This window comes from Boleophthalmus pectinirostris, unplaced genomic scaffold (genome assembly GCF_026225935.1).
Source record: "Boleophthalmus pectinirostris isolate CB_2022bp ecotype Guang Dong unplaced genomic scaffold, ASM2622593v1 HiC_scaffold_11, whole genome shotgun sequence".
NCBI classification, from domain to species: Eukaryota; Metazoa; Chordata; class Actinopteri; order Gobiiformes; family Gobiidae; genus Boleophthalmus; species Boleophthalmus pectinirostris.
Window position 1 is genome coordinate 13,283,720 of NW_026570994.1, and position 12,235 is coordinate 13,295,954.

At 37.9% G+C, this 12,235-nt stretch overlaps 1 long non-coding RNA gene and 1 pseudogene across 2 annotated transcripts in view; one reads left to right on the forward strand and one right to left on the reverse strand.

The window, feature by feature from the left end:
• The window catches only part of LOC129412022 (uncharacterized), a 290,159-nt gene that overhangs the window by 166,990 nt on the left and 110,934 nt on the right, over positions 1-12,235 (forward strand). The window lies entirely within an intron of this gene.
• Positions 5,100-5,217, reverse strand: LOC129407211 (5S ribosomal RNA; annotated as a pseudogene).

Genomic DNA, 12,235 nt, shown 5'->3' on the forward strand with positions numbered 1-12,235 from the left:
GAAAGATTTAATGCCATACTGTGAAACATTCCAGACAAAGCAATAAAATCTCCATGGAGACAAGCGTTTGACGGATCCTCCAACAGAAAAGTTACACAATGCAGCTTTAAGTAAATTCAACTATATCTATGTGAAATTATTTTTAAGTCTGTTTAAATTATTGTTAAGCCATTATTTATTATATGTTTTATTGCATGTTTCCTTTTTCCCGCTGTTCTTGAATTGCGCATTGCAACACTGGAATTTCCCCACTGTGGGACTAATAAAGGGATATCTTATCTTATCTTAAATTTTAAGTGGATACTTTTTACTTTTACTCCATTACATTTGACAGCAGTTATCTGTACTTTCTACATCCCTATTTTTTTTTTTTTAACTGGACTGAAAAGTGAAAAGTACTTTTCATGTGATTTTAGAAGTTATTTTTTACCATTTTTGTGGAAACAGTTTCAGAGTTGGAGCTCCGGCTTTGAGCAAACAAAAATAAATACAGAACATTCATAAGAAAATTAAGAAATTTCTTCAACACTTGAGTGAAGCACATACTTTTTAATATTCAAGTACATTTTTAAACTGGTACTTTTACTTTAATTTACTTTACCTGCCCAATTACTTCATCCACCACTACTAGAAAGTCTATGGATCTACTACTTGCAAAAATGTAGAGCCTAGATATTCATATATTTTATTTTAATTCAGAATTTGTTGAAACTATGTGAATAAATAGGTAAATTACAAAATCTGTGGAAATTGGGGCCAACTTTCTGAAAATTGCTTGGTATTTAGGCGATGTTTCTTCCCAACCCAAAAAACCTAATATCAAGACTGTGTAAAAGCCCACTGCGCTCCTTAACAACCAGTAATCAAAGCAAATAACCAGCCTAGCATCGCCTCTTGCCCTAACAAACATTTTGCCAATTGAAATAACACACATACATCACCCAGACCAACCCCTAATACTGTGACGTGTGCTCGTACATCTCCACTAGTTTTCTGCATGCACATTAATATGTTTGTACGGGGGGTGCACAGTGGCACTCCAGAGCTGCTACACAGATTTATCCCAAAGCGTGGACAGCTTGTCAAACAGAGCTGGGACGGGGGCTGTAAATTGCGCTGGTCCCTGTAAACACGATTCGTTAAGTGCCAAAAGGTGCCTGGCGGGCGCCCCTCTGTTATGGGATGTCATGCAAAGCTCTCTACTTTATTAGCACGCTTTATAAACACAGTGTCCAGACTTAGACCGGGTTTAATGTGGGACAGCGGCCGTGACATTTTAAAAGAAACGAGTGAATGAACGGAAGAAGTAAATGAAAATCACAAGGCGGGCTCCCCACTGGTGTGACAGCGGCCGGAGATTGGACCAATCACTGAGCAGCTTTGTGGTTTGGAGAGAAGCCAAAAGTGAAGTGCCCAGATGAACCAAAACAAACTTGGCAACGTCAACAGATGTACTTCAGCCAATTTTATCGGAAATACATATTTTGTTTGTAGAAAAGGTGAAGAGGGAAGCACTTTGTACAGTTGTGGATGCGAAAGATGTTTTTGTTTTTCTCCCATCTGGCTCTAACCAAAGGCTTTTTTGGCTTTTTCCTCTGTGACACTTCGACCAATCAGAACAGAGTATTCGTTTGAAGGCTCTGAACGCTTTCAGCAAGAGCCTCCAGATTGATAATGTTTGGAACTAAATTCAGGGCTGCACATATAAATCAGGTGTTAACTTATCTTGAATAAAAATGTGCGGAAGGACAAAAAGGAAAATGAAAAGCAAATCATCCTGCAAACATCACATAGAATATTAAAAAAATACATGATGAATAATAGATTAAACTTGGGTAGAAACATCTGCACTCCCGGTTGAAAAACAAAGTGTTTTACAGGCTCTGGTAGCAACAGCTCACCAGTGGCACATAAATGTTATTGCACTAGCACTGAAAGTTAGCAAGACTGAGTGGCTTTGCTAACCCAAGGGCAACAGAAACCCATTAAAAACCTATTAGTGAAGCATTAAAATGTTTATCAATCCCAGGACTTCCAAACTTTTGTTCTTTCTTCACATTATTTTCATACAAAAGCAATTCTCCAAACGCGAATGTTGTGAGTACAGTTTGAAAGACGAAGGGTCATTTTTCACCGAATGTGACACCGGCCGTATCCAGATATTATTCCGCTTAAACAGCTTAGAGATGCCCAGGTCTAGTTCTAATCAGGCCAATGAAAAGAGGAGCGGAAATTCAGAAGGTGAACTGAGAGAAAGAAGGATTAAAGTCTCAACAAGTCTTGCTTCATTAAATTTTGTGAAGTAGAGGAACAGAATTCGGGGAGCACGTGGATCAATATTGTAATCCTCGCTGCGCGCACCCTGATCTTTCAATGGCAAAAGTGCGTTAAAAATTATTGGCTCATTATTTTTTAACTAGAAGCGCTGTCTCTGCTCAACCTTTTTATGTGTAATCCAGTGCTACAAGACAGAGACATAGTGGGGTGTTATAAAGACAGGCATAAAAACATGTTTATATCTCCAGTTTTGTTATAAGACTGTTTAAACTCAAGTGCCCATCTTTTGCATTATGTAGACTCAAATACATTGTACACGTAAAAGTCAGTTTGTGAGTCAGTATTTATCCTATTAAACCAAAAAACTTTTGTATCCTCGACAAAATTTGAAATGAATTATGTATGTATTTATTTTGAGAAAATAACATATAGTAGTTCACTGAGGTTCATTTGGTTCAACGATAATTTATGTTTATTTTTTCAGACCAAGAGTTTGTTTTCGACTCACTAGCGGTCTTCCTCAGAGTGGTCACGTGATATTGCTGTGACGTGTCCGGTCAGCTGATCTAAACAGGTTTTGGCGCTGTCTTCCTACCGGTGGAGGCAGGACGACAGCGAGATCTGCAGTCCGACTTCCTCAGGACAGTATTCCAGGTGTGTGAGAGTAAAAAAGCCCCCCTCGTCCCGGTTTATCATCCCGTGGGCACGTTTCCGTATTTCGATTGCCCGTTTAATCCAGCGACGGTGTTCGTTTTCCTCTGTCCCAATGGTGTTTGCTCCATCCTAGTCCATAGTGTGGTTCTCTTTTTGAGTTGTTCTTGTTCTGCTTTGTGTTTTGTTGCTCGTGTTTCGCCTTCACCATTTCCTTCTCGCATTCTGTTCTTTGTTCCTTTTTTCATGTACTGAATGCCCTCCCTGTTTCCCCGATGTATATGACATTACATTTATGCTCCGGATTAAATAGGAAATCGAAATATAAATCAGGACTATAAACCAGGACGAGGGGGCTTTTTACTCTCACACACCTGGAATACTGTTGTGAAGAAGTCGGACTGCCGATGCTGCTGTCGCCCTGCCTTCACCTGTAAGAAGACAGCACCAAAACCTGTTTAAATCAACTGACCGGAAAATCTCGTGACCACTCTGAGGAAGACCACTAGTGAGCAGTCAAAAACAAACTTTTGGTCTGAAAAAAGAACCTAATAACATAAATAACATATAATATTTAGAGTGAAAAACACATTTCTAATGCTGTTACCTCCTTAGAAACATACCTAGAGCTGTGTTTTGTTTTGTCAAGTGAACATCTACCCTTTAGTGTAGAAGAGATTGGGAATTCTGAAAGGGCTGAAATGATCCAAATGATTCTGGTGAAGGTGTATGGAGTTTAGAAACACACTGGAGCTCTTCCTGTATTACCAGTACTAAGAGAGTGTTTTCAGTCTGAGATAACTTGGCCTAAATGTGCAGGGTTTGTGTGTTAAACTATGTGCGAGTGAAACAAAACACAACTCCAGGTCTGTTTTTGATGATTAGAATGATTAGAAGGTTTTAATATCCTTTCTTCCATTATCTTTGGCAAGCCTTTATTTTTTATTGCTTGCTGTCAGTATGTGTTTTTGCCGATTTTTAAAAAAATGTTATCATTCTTTTAACAAAGTATACATGTCAAATGCCCTTCCTAACATCACTTAGTTTACCCAGGCTTTTAATAGACACCCTTATAATCTATGTAAATTGACTTTCACCTTTCGTTCAGTATTATATAGCACGCATGGCCGCTTAATAAAAATACCTTCACTGCTCTCATCCTCCATATTTGCATATACCAAAATAACTATGGACGAATAGTCAGGTTTGATTTGAACTCACTTTTCCGCCTGTCACTCTCCAAAAAGATGCCAGTCTTTGAATCCTTTCTCCCAGTCCTATTTTCGCACAGCTATTTCCATTTTATCAATATTACAGCAGTTCTTACAGCGCCATATTGTGTAAATGGGTCAATAATTTCCATCCGCCTCAACTTTAATTACTTCAGTAGTTTTTTAGTTAACATACAGGGTCCTATTCCCAGCCCTGTCTTAAGCTGAACATTTTAATTCCCTATTCAGAGTATGAGGGCCTTATCGAGTGCGCCTGTGCTCTTACTTCCTGTGACTATATTTGGAAATCCCTCCGTGAGTTTTGAGCTGGCGTCTACGGTGACAAAAACAGACCACGCTAGGGCCGGAACAAGCAGTTAGCTTCATAAATCATAAAGACATCAAGTGTTCAATGTAGTTACTTCAAAATGTAGTGGTATTCTGTGTTACAATGCAATAGTTATGAGCAGGTCTAGACAATGGCAATACCCAATTATAGATGATTTTTCATTCAAATCCAGACAAATTAAGTTTAGAAAGATTAAATTTTTTTAAATTTCCTAATGTTTTTTATAGAGATGTGAAGCTGGAAGAATGAGGTTAGCGGAGATGCAAGCCTGCTCACAATAAAGAATCAGTACAATAAATACTACTACTACTACTACTACTACTACTAATAATAATAATAATCGTCATCATCAGCCATCAGTTTTATATAGAACTTTTTCGGACACTCAAAGATGCTTTACAGAGCATCATTCATTCCATACCTGGTAGTGTTAAGCTACTATTGTAGCCACAGCTGCCCTGGGTCAGAGTGATGGAAGTGAGGCTGCCAATCTGTACCACTGGCCTCTCCGACCACCACCATCACTCAGACACACACATCTCTTTCATACTAGGCAATGTGGGTGAAGTGCCTTGGCTAAGGACACAACCACAGTTTTTACAACTGGCGTCCCCCTGTGGCACCTGATTGTCCCAGCAGTCTCCCATCCAAGTACTAACCAGACCCAGCCTTGCTTAGCTTCTGAGATCTGACGGGATCAGGCTTTGACAAGCTGGTATGGCCATAAACACACACTGGATGAAAAAATGTGCTTTAATTTTGGTCTATTTGGCCAAAAATGTTACATACTGTGGCTTTAATCACACATAAATTAAGTTAAAGATCCTATATTACACAAAATTGACTGTAGAATCATCTAGAAAGAATCAAAAACATACCTGGAGTTTGTGTTGTTTCATTTAGACATGTTTGAGTAATCTCGCTTTATTAGTCCATCTACATCTCCAAAGCTCAAAATGCCCCCATTTTGTGATGTCATGAAGTGGTAGTTTTCAAGTTAACTGTTAGTTTTTCCCCTCCTTTAGTTCAATAAAGATTGGCAAGTCTGGTGCTGAAATAATCCAAATGACTCTAGTGAAGGTGTATGAAGTTTAAAAATACAATGGAGCACTTCCTGTCTTACCATATGACATCACAAGTTGGAGGTTTTATTTTTAGTTTGAGAGAAAAGCTCAAACAAACAAAACAAAACTCCAAATATGTTTGTGATGAATGGCATAATATGGGCTCTTTAACGTTCCCTAATACCAAAATGACCATTATACTTTTACTGCGGTTGCTACTATACAGCACCAACTTTAGTCCAATAATTTAAAGTAGGCATAATAAATAGAGCAGTTCTATTTCCAGTTTCCAGATTGAATTGTTAATCTCCCCATTAGCTGTTCCATCCACCGCTGAAGGAAGTGATGCATAAGTCCCCGGGTGCCAAACATAATAATACCATTCTCTAAAGTGAGATATCTGGGAGCACGCTGCCAACATCAGATAATTAACTCACAGAATTCACTTAGAAATGCTTAGTTAGGCCTTTAGTTCCGGAAACAAACAATTACGCGTTAGTTTGATGAGGGCCTATTTAAAGACTCCTGAGTATTAAGCTAAAGCCAAGCTACGTACTTCCTCACTGCGTCATCTTAAACGCCCCTAGAGAAGTCTGTACAATATTACATTTATGAAATATACTTGAATTGAAATTTATGAATCACTCAAGAGAGGACTTATATTGTTAAGGTGAATAAATATATACTGGTCGGAGGATGCAAGAAGGAAAAGTTACGTAATACATGATTAAAAGGCAAGAATAAATGTATGTAAAGGCCCCATGTTTACCTTTTCTGATCTATGTTATAATGACGTTTCTTCATCCAAAACATACCTTGAGTTGTGTTTTCTTTTATTCACATTTTTATTCATGTTTAACACATAAATCCTGCATATTTAGGCTGGAGGTTTTGGAGATATAAATAGACTGAAAAACAGGATTATTCAAGCATGTGTGAATGAAACAAAACATTATTATAACAATTACATAATTTATAATAATAGTTGTTATTATATGATCATTTATTACAATTACTCTGAGTGAGCTTTTGATGCTCCCCTTTGAGTCTCCGCTCCCCTTGCTCCCAATGTTAAGTCACTCCCCCTTCAGAGTAGCCAGGCTGGCGCCTCCTAGTGTATCTGCTCAGTTTAATTTATCTCCAGCGACTAGGCCAGGAATCAAAATACACTAGACGGTTTGCAAAAAAAAACCCAGAAGTCGGCGAATTAGCAAAGAGCCATATATTAAGTGTTGTCAATGATTTCCGAGATCGAAGATTTAAAGCCAGAATGAAGAGAATGTTTGGTGAATTTCATCAAGGTGAAAGACATTATTGCCCTTCTTTCTACGAGATTTGGGAGAACTTTAATATACCATTTAGCTCCGTTAGCGGCGCATTACATACCAAATAGCAGCGATTGGTTAAATGATAAAAAGTACCCGCCTACCGTCAAGCAAACGGATTCTAACACTGCAAGGTCAGACGGTTTCTACGAAGTGAAACCGGCTGATGAATCAGGCTACCTTCACAGTGCAGTTACATTACAATCTGTGCCTTTTGCTAATGAAACTAGTGTACATCAGGTTTGTAAAGTTATATTGCAGAGGTCTCCAACCTTTTTCCTCCTGTGAGCTACTTTTTGTGAAACGAAAATACCAGAGAACTACTAATTTTAGTAGTTGCCATGGTAAGAAGATGAGGTGCAGTTCGATGTCTATAAAACATAAACCATTATCCAGTTATCGGTGCACAAAGTTAGGCACCAAAATGATATATTTACAAAGGAAATAGACATTTAGTCAGTCAAATTTGAGTTATTCAGCTCAATATGTATAATTCAGAAATCCCTTGGCGAGCTACTTGGACGGGGGTGGAGAGTTACTGGTAGCTCCCGGGCTACAGGTTGGAAACCCCTGTTGTAGTGTATTGTTTTGTATCCAGCTTTTGCATATTCACAGAGAATAGTTGTGTGGGAGCATGGGTGACGTAGGCTTGTGGGCTGAGCACTGGACAGAATCATACTGCTAAAGAGGGTCTGATGATGGATAGAAAGCTAGATAGATACATACAAACATTTATAGAAAAGAATAGGGCCTGGGCGAGATCGCTGCATTAATTAGACATGCATGGATGATCGTTAAAACCTCTTCAGGCACATACAATTATTCCTAATCACAGTACTTAAGAAAAAAAAAAAAAGAAGAAAAAAGAAAACCTGGAGAATTTCTTACATTCATTCATAAACAGATTGGACATTGGCTCTTGCAGCTGCGGTTTTACCATGAATCAGAGTTCCTCTCGTGGCAGCTGCTGTTGGCTTGGTAAAGTGTCCGTTTTGGTCACGAGAACGCACTTATTTCTGCAAATGGAGACCGATTTGTGACACTCCAAGCCCCAATCACTTCAGCAGGGGCATGTTGGAGGAAAGGCGGTTCAGTCCAGGCTCTGTGTAATGCTAGAAGGAAACTTTGATGTTGTTTAGCAGAGCGGAGCCAGCCAAACAATACTTTGAGAGGAGACAAGTTATGACCCTAAAATAGAAGTGGGAGATTGGAAAGAACACACATTACGGTTTTATCTGCACTTTGTGACGAGCGGGGAACAAAGGAGCAAGCTGGGATAAGGCAGTGTCAGGGATTTCACAGATCTGAGTAAAGAGAAGGAATTCTTAATGTTTGACAGTGGGGAGTGTAATTTTTGTGTGTTCAATATGCAGGTATGACAATGCAGTTAGTCCTTTGATAACGCAGTTTTCAAAAGTCTAAAGTCTGTCTTAGTCCACGGAGATGTTATTGGTTCACCTGGAATGTTCAAGCATTAAGGTTATACTTGCTGCTTTTATTCTATATTATCACTTTGTCTAGAATGTCCCACAGTACGGCATTAAATAGGCCTGGGTATTGTTAAGAAGTTGTTGATACAATACATATCTCGATACATAGGCCACGATACGATACATATCTCGATACATAGGCCACGATACGATACATATCTCGATACATAGGCCACGATAAGATACATATCTCGATACATAGGCCACGATACGATACATATCTCGATACATAGGCCACAATACAATGCATATCTCGATACATAGATCACGATACAATGCATATCTTGTTACACAGGCCACGATACGATACATATCTCAATACATAGGCCAAGATACGATACATATCTCGATACATAGGCCACGATACGATGTATATCTCCTTACATAGGCCACGATACGATACATACCTCGATACATAGGCCAAGATACGATACATACCTCGATACATAGGCCACGATAGGATACATACCTCAATACATAGGCCATGATACGATATATATCTCGTTACATAGGCCACAATATGATACATATCTCAATACAGTGCACTTTCGATTCGATATATTTCAAATCAATTCAATACAGTTCAACAAAAAATGTCTAAATCATGACTGTCTCTTGTTGTGAAAGACTCCCATTTTAATCATCAAAACAATGAAAATATCAAATGTGTTGCATAAACAAGTTTCCTTCCTCTGAACAAGCAACAAAACTATAGCGCTATAACACAATAATTTAGTAAAATATACCAAAAAATACTCTTGGCGATATATTGATACAGCAGTCCCCGGTATCGATATTGTATCATCACATTAAAAGATACAATATATCGATATTTCAATATTTTTACACACCCCTAATTCTTACAGTAAGCAAGGTTGCCTCTCCCCACAGACCTGAGTTGTAACTTGATCTAGTCCAGTCATTCCTTGCTTGTCTCCATGGAAATAAATAAGTTTTTGTATGGGACATTCTTGACAAAACACTGTGTATAACAACAAAACTTGGTATAATTCAATATGAAGAATGTGTGGTTATAGCATCAAACCCCAAACTCACAGGTTGGCTGTTCAATCCCAGTTCATATTGTTTTTGTTTCATTGGGCAAGACAGCTGACCGATACGTTGACCTTTAACTACTGTACCACTTTTATGCAAGTCTACCTTTCTGTCTCTCTAAACGCAGCTACTTATTCTAGATACAAATTTGTCCAAAACTGGAAACAGATTTAAATAAATGGCTCCTGTATATTCTGAAATACCCATGGTCACTGACATATTGAATAACATAGTGATTTTAAGTCAAACCCCTAAATGATTTGTGTCATTTTAATGCCCCGTCATTAGCTGCTCTACACACACTTTATACGCACCATGGAGTGGGGAGATCGAGGACATTTTCTGCAACATTAAAGTCTGATTCCGCATTTAGCCGCATACGCTCCCTACTAACTTCCTCTGCCAACTCGTCACTTCCAGCTCTTTTTGACATTTGCTCAAAAAGTACATTTGGGGGATGAGATTTTAAGTCGTTTTGATCTGTGATGTACGAGTGTGTAAGGGAGCTAGAGAGGACTAGAGCGGGTTACATCACAGAGTTCTGATGTGGCATTCAGTCTTATCCCAAAAGAAAGGGAACAGTAGCAGCAGAACAGACTCTATGCGAGGCTAAAATTTTCATGGTGGGATCAGGAGTTACCCCCAGCCGAGCTAGCAAGAATTTTCGTGTTGCGTAATTCTGTTTTTGCAGGTCGGTCCTATATACTCAGGACTTTTTTGGATAATGGAGCGGGATAAGGGAGGAAGAAGTACACTGCATATATATTGTGCACCAAAGATGAAAGCCTGAAGTATTATACCGAGTGGAGTCTTGCCAAAACTGTGTCTACATTACATTAAAGTCTTTATTATCAGTAGGAGAAAAATGCAGATGGAACATGGCGTAATACAATAGTTTATAATGTATCCAGTTGCTTTGATGTAATACAATTTATGCAAATGTGTTATCCATCTGTTTTTTATTTCATTACAGGCTATATACTCTATATATAAATGGACATAGCTATCCTGCTTGCTGCTGCTTTCCAGATAGGAAGTAAACATGGAAGCGCTTCCGGATTTATCAACTCTGGCTTCAATTCACGTTCTACTGAAAAAATGTTACCCCTGTCTTTGTAACTTCTGCTGACAGGCTCATCGTTTTGGTCTTGAAATGTTCATATTGTCCAGCTCTACATGATCCTGGTGTTTTTTTATTTCACTATGTTGTCCCTAAATCATTGAACTCAGCTCCAAGTTCGCCCCTAAAAAAACTGCAAACCTCTGTGAGCTTCATTTGACTGGAGCCAGACGCTATGGGTGATGTTACAGTTCCTTACTCTACTTCATACTTTATGCAGCCTGTTCCAGTTTTAGAAATGCCTTAAAAATCATGCATTCTTACTATGAGTGGGCTTGCTTCTCCACACATCCAACTTGCGATTTGGCCTGGTCCCCATTGTGAGACATATGTTTGACACTAAACAGTGGAACATTCTAGACAAAGCATCCACAGTTTCATGGAGACAAGCAGAGAGTGGCGCCTCCTTAAAAGTTACACAGTCCAACTTTAAGAGCAGATATACTAGGACAAAATAGGGAGGAAGATTTTATTATACTGTGTTTTTATCTCTCAAGTAACTACAGAACAACTTTGTATTAAAAGCTCAAACATTATGAAACTTTCTGGACAAACTACATCTACAGAAGAATCATTATTTTTGAGTTGATACTTGAACCAGCAAATTTTCATGGATCAGCACCGATAATTGATACCAGTATTTGTACTGGTTAATAGAACAGAACCAAACCAAATCTAACTCGGTGTTCTTGTTGCTTTAGATCAGGCGTCTCCAAACTTATTTTCTCCAGTGAGCTATCTTTACAAAATCAAAATCCGAGCTTGGGAAAATTCTATTTGCTGATGACACAACATTATTTTTACTCTGGAAAAGACATAAAATAGGTCACAAGTAAAGTTAACAAAGAGCTAAGAAAAGTTAAATATTGGTTTGATTTAAATGGATTGATTATGAATGTTAAAAAAAACAAATTTCATTTTATTTAATGATAAAAAGAAAAAAGACAACATAACTTTAGAAATAGATGGGATACAAATTCAAAGAGTAAATGAAACTAAATTTTTAGGAGTTATGATTGATGAAGGTCTAAACTGGAGATCTCATATAAATTACACAAAAGGCAACATTTCCAAAGCCATTGCTGTTCTGCATAAAATAAAGTTCTCACTAAATAGTACAGCATTATTAACTTTGTATAACTCTATAATTGTACCATATCTGATGTACTGTGTGGAAATTTGGGGTTCAACATGTAAAACTTACCTACAACCTTTATTTATTTTACAAAAAGGGCCTTGAGAATTATCACCACAGTCATTGTAGAGAACCATCCAACCCAATATTTGTTCAACTTAAAGTGTTGAAAATGCAGGATATTGTTGACTTAAGTATCCTCAAAGTCATGTATAAAGCAAAGTGTAATTTATTACCTGTAAAATTCAAAAACTGTTTGAGATGAGAACAAGCCACTACAATTTAAAAGGAACGTACATGTTTAAAAAACCCAGATTCAGAACCAAGGTTATGGAGCGAAGTGTCGCTGTGAAAGGAGTTCACTTATGGAATAGTCTTGACAAAGAAAATAAAAGAATCAAGTACAATGATGACGTTTTAAAAAACATATAAAATCGAATGCACTGTGTCTGTATGAAAAAGAAAACTAAGTTGTGTATAATAATGAAGATTTACTGTTTGCAATTGATCAGTAATTGTGCCTGAACTGATATGGAATGTTTAGTGACGATCAGTGT